This window comes from Chiloscyllium plagiosum, chromosome 26, assembly GCF_004010195.1.
Source record: "Chiloscyllium plagiosum isolate BGI_BamShark_2017 chromosome 26, ASM401019v2, whole genome shotgun sequence".
Lineage (NCBI taxonomy): Eukaryota > Metazoa > Chordata > Chondrichthyes > Orectolobiformes > Hemiscylliidae > Chiloscyllium > Chiloscyllium plagiosum.
Genome location: NC_057735.1, coordinates 12217656 through 12222821, shown reverse-complemented (window position 1 = coordinate 12222821; position 5166 = coordinate 12217656). Strand labels below are relative to the sequence as shown.

Below are 5166 nucleotides of genomic sequence, written 5' to 3'. Positions count from 1 at the left end.
GAACATGCAGCCTTTGGATTTGGCAGAAGCATTGTGGGTCTACCTACAGCACATGGACTGGCACAATTCAAGATGCATGCTCACTACGATCTTCTCCAGGGATGCTGGCCCAGCCATGGTGCCCATATCCCAAGAGCATCTGGAGAATCCTGATTTTAGACCAAAGTAAGGATGACTTAAGTCTTAGATTTTATTTGAGAGGTTTGGGTCTGAGTGAAGTACACCATTCCCCATTGCCTTGTGCAATCACCCCACCCATCCCACATGGCTGGTTCTTTGAATTGTTATTGCAATCATTCCCTGCTCTTAGACCAGTGCTTTCCGCCCATAACTCCATTTCATGGCTGGAAAATTGATGTGACACCTCAGTGAGAACTGGGGAGTGAGGGCCTGTCGGAGTGTGTGCCCAGCTGTTATAACTTGGTCCACACCATTGGCAGCCATTCTCGCCTCAGCACTGGTGACCCCAAAATTATATCTCGTGACCCCACTTAGCGCCACTTTGGACAGGAGTAGACCATTCAGCCTCTGAAGCACCATTTCATGAATTTATCTGCAGGTCCTTTCCAGTCATCTTGTGGCTCAGTGGTTCACACTGGTTCCACCCTTGGGAGACCCTCTATGTGGAGGATGCATGTGTTCTCCCCGTGTCTGCGTGGGTTTCTGCTGAGTGCCCAGTCCAAAAATGAGCAGGCTAGGTGGAATGGCCATGCTAAATTGCTCATAGTGTCCAGGTATGAGAAGGTTGGCTGGATTTGCCATGGAGACAGTGAGGTCTGCAGATGCTGGAGATCAGAGTTGAGAGTGTGTTGCTGGAAAAGCACAGCCGGTCAGGCAGCATCCCAGGAGCAGGAAGATTGACGCTTCGGTCTGGAGCCCTTCATCAGGAATGAGGCCATGGATTAGCCGTGGGTGGCATGGTGGCACAGTGGTTAGCACTGCTGCCTCACAGTGCCAGAGACCGGGGTTCAATTCCCACCTCAGGCAACTGTCTGTGTGGAGTTTGCACGTTCTCCCCGTGTCTGCGTGGGTTCCCTCCAGATGCTCTGGTTTCCTACCACAGTCCAAAGATATGCAGGTCAGGTGAATTGGCCATGCTAAATTGTCTGTAGTGTAAGGTGAAAGGGTAAATGAATGGGTCTGGGTGGGTTGCTCGTTTGGAGGGTCGGTGTGAACTCGATGGGCCGAATGGCCTGCTTTCCACACTGTAGGGATTTCATCATAAACCCTCCCTAACGAAGATGTTATTCTCGATTTAAAAAAAAAGAAACAAGGGGCTGCACACGCCGAGCATCGGGAACAGAAATTTCTGGAGAAACTCTGCAGGTCATTGGGACCCAAAACCCTGACTGTGTTTCTCCACAGATGCTGCCAGACCTGGTGAGCTTCGCCAGCAATGTCTCGCAGTTCTAAACTGACCCAGTCTCAACAACATCTTGGTGGAGGTAGATTTCCAGATTCCCTTACTTAACCAGAACTCCCCGCTCCCAGGTTTTCTCTGTAAGTATTTGTCCCACTCTCTATCAAAAGTTGTCACCGGATCCATTTCCATCGCCCCTTCCTGCAACGCAGTTCACTAACTCGCTGGGTTTGTGTTCTTTTCTTAAGAGCCATTTTTCAACGCAATCCCTTTTCAAAAACTGGAGATCGAGAGAGAGAGAGAGAGAGAAATCAGCAAACTTGGCAGGCCACCTTAAGTGTGGGGTGAGGCTGCGGACACTGGCAAAAGTCCAATGGGTCCCCGTTGCTCACCCAACCTCACTGAAATCCCTTTTGCTCAGCTCTGCATGTAAAACTGCCCAAAGGTGGGGTGGGGAGCGATGCGAAACCCTGTGGACTCAACCCACCCCCGCAAACCGGTAAAAGCTAACCTTTGGTGAATATTGCCCCGCTGACGGGAACTTTGCTGCTGTAAGGCAGCTTCTATATTTTTTCATCCAGAAAAATCATCTCTTGGATCTGGCTGGTGTTTGACTTAAACCTCTGTCAAAAGCAACCCCTTTTCCTTAAACCACTTCCTCCCCCCCCTCTTAAAAAAAAAGGTAAAGTTTGCCCTGCAGCTCTCCCCCCTTGCAGCCAAGGCACCCCTCCCCAAAGCCTGTATGCCTGCAGGAGCACGGTCAGTGCCTGGCAGACACACACGTTCCCAACTCCAAAACCCTCTTGTCAATTTTCTTCTTCCTTCCGCCCTCAGTGCGCAGGCTCGGGCCTCCGCTGACTGGTTACATTTTAACCAGGAGTCAGTCTCTCTCTGGAGCGGCGACTCGCTCAAAACAAAACCACTCCACGGACAGCAGCCAGTCCATGTGAGGGTGATTCCGCATTGGGGCGCAGGCAGGCAGCGCCGTGAGTGAAGTTTCAAATCTGTTTCTTCCTCCTCTCTCTTCCACCTCCCCCCCCCCTTCCCCTTTCCCAAGGTATCTATTTCTGCTTGTTGCAATTTTTTCTCAGCCCACTTCTGTTCATCGATTTCAAAGTAAATACCTTCTAACAAGGGGGTTTCAAGCGTTTCTTCTGCCTGAACTTTCTCTGAAACTTTCTCTTCCAAGGTTTGGGGACTGATTTTTCTTTCTTTTTTTTTAAAAAAGCAATTGATGTTCGAGCGGCAAGTGGTGATGCCTAAAAGGATACCAGTTGGAGAGGGGCTTGCACTGTGTTTTTAACGTGACGTTACATTCGCCTTTGAATACAAAAGCTAAATGAGTAAGGCAGAGTTGAGGGAGTATGGATTCGCGTGCATCAGTTGCAATGGCTGACTTGTGCTGCCGGTGTTTGCATAGATTCTCCATAGATTTACAGATATTGATGTCGAGATAGCATTCATGATACGGCGTAAATGTCCTTTTAACCCGTGTTGATTCTACGGCACCTCTTTCCCCCCCACCCTATTCTCCTCCCTCCATCTTTAAGTTGTTTTTGGCTGCAGCAGTTTAGGTGTGGCGAGTGAATGTGATGCAAAACTTTATGTTTTTTTCTATTTGTTAAAAAAAAGTGTGTGGAATGAGAAAAGATGGGGATTATTCCGTGAGTCTCTTAGCCAGCTGAGCAGCCTTACTGAGAATTCTCAGTACAGTGAATCTGAGACCATTATGCCTTGGATAAGAAGCTGCTGATGTCCTTCCATACATGAGACCGTCTGCTTCATCATGTTTTGTAGGCTGTTGGCTGCTTTGCTTCATGGCAAGAGATTTCAGGATTCTGAAACCTAAGAGGCCGATGCTGCTCAGTGAGCTGTTTTATAGGTTTCTTCAGCAACTTAATTACAATAGAATAGTCCGTGGAGACATTGTATCCCAGGGTGAAGACTTTAAAGTGGTCGTAACAAAATGCATTCAGAATGCAATCTGTTGATGCAAGGTTGGTCAACTGAGTGTATTACAGAATACCAAGGGGGCATCCTCGGTTCCACCTCTGTTTTGTGACAAATAAAATAATTGTCAGTGATATGTTGTTGATGTGCACTCAGCCAGCATTCACTGTTCACCCACCAACCTTAAGAAGGTGCTGGTGGGGAGCTGCTTCTCTTGAATCATTGCAGCCCATGTGATGTAGATACACCATCCACTGTGCTGGTAGGGAGGCAGTTACTGGATTTTCACCCAGCGACGGTGAAAGAATGGCAAAATATTTCCAAGTCAGGATGCTGTGTGGCTTGGACGTGAACTTGCAGAAGGTGGTGTTCCCATGTAGCTGCTGCCTTCTCTTGATAGTAGACATTATGGGTTTGTCAGGCACTGTCAGATGGGGTTGGATTTGATTTGGGCTGTGGCTGGTGGTTAGCCAACCTTGCTGAGGGCAGCAGTGGGACTTTTGTCAAAGGATTCAGTGTGGGGAGAAGGGCAGATTAATCAACCACTGTTCCCACACCCGATCACTGAGAAGGGCAGACAGGTTGGAAGGACAGCATGAGTTTGATTGTGATCATCTTCTAGTCTGTCCTTCTATCCAGTGCTTAGGTCCAACAACCCTTTAACAATCACATGGACTTGCACACCAAGAATAGTATTGAAACACCACTGTCATTGGTGGATTCATGCCGATCAGAATCACTGCTTCGACAGGGAAGGGAAAGACAGAGAGCAAAACTTTCATTTATATAGAACCTGTGATTTAGCTCTGACCGTGTCAAAGCACTTTACAGCCACAGAAGCACTTTTGTTGTGTAGTCACTAGTGTGACTTAGAAAATATCACAGCTCCCCCAAACAGCAATATGATTAGGTTAGATTAGATTCCCTACAGTGTGGAAAGAGGCCCTTCGGCCCAACCAGTCCACACCGACCCTCCGAAGAGTAACCCACCCAGACCCATTTCCCTCTGATTAATGCACCTAAGACTATGGGCAATTTAGCATGGCCAATTCACCTGACCTGCACATTTTTGGACTGTGGGAGGAAACCCACGCAGACACAAGGAGAATGTGAAAACTCCACACAGATAGTCGCCTGAGGCTGGAATCGAACTTGGGACCCTAGTGCTGTGAGGCAGAAGTGCTAACCACTGAGCCACTGTGCCACCCCTAGCTTATAGCTAGATAATCTCTTTGGAAGATGTTGGTTGACGGATAAATATTGGCCAAGTATAAACCAAGAAGGATAATCCACTCCTGAAGCTTGTATCAGATCGTAGAATGAGCTGAAAATGTGTTGCTGGAAAAGCGCAGCAGGTCAGGCAGCATCCAAGGAGCAGGAGAATTGACGTTTCGGGCATGAGACCTTCTTCAGGAATGAGGAAAGTATGCCAAGCAGGCTAAGATAAAAGGTAGGGAGGAGGGACTTGGGGGAGGGGCTTTGGAAATGCGATAGGTGGAAGGAGGTTGAGGTGAGGGTGATAAGCCGGAGTGGGGGTGGAGACGTCAGGAAGAAGATTGCAGGTTAGGAAGGTGGTGCTGAGTTCGAGGGTTGGAACTGAGACAAGGTGAGGGGAGGGGAAATGAGGAAACTGGAGAAATCTGAGTTCATCCCTTGTGGTTGGAGGGTTCCTAGGTGGAAGATGAGGCGCTCTTCCTCCAGCCGTCATGCTGTTATGGTCTGGCGATGGAGGAGTCCAAGGACCTGCATGTCCTTGGTGGAGTGGGAAGGGGAGTTGAAGTGTTGAGCCACGGGGTGGTTGGGTTGGTTGGTCCGGGTGTCCCAGAGGTGTTCTCTGAAACGTTCCGCAAGTAGGC

General features: G+C 48.7%; 1 protein-coding gene across 1 annotated transcript in view; it reads left to right on the top strand.

Annotated features, from left to right (window-relative positions):
* Positions 1-2208: 2208 nt before the first annotated feature.
* The window catches only part of slc45a3 (solute carrier family 45 member 3), a 128764-nt gene continuing 125806 nt past the window's right edge, over positions 2209-5166 (top strand). Inside the window, exon 1 of the mRNA XM_043716509.1 lies at positions 2209-2346. The gene's annotated coding sequence lies outside the window, so the exon portion shown is untranslated. The remainder of the gene's footprint in view (positions 2347-5166) is intronic.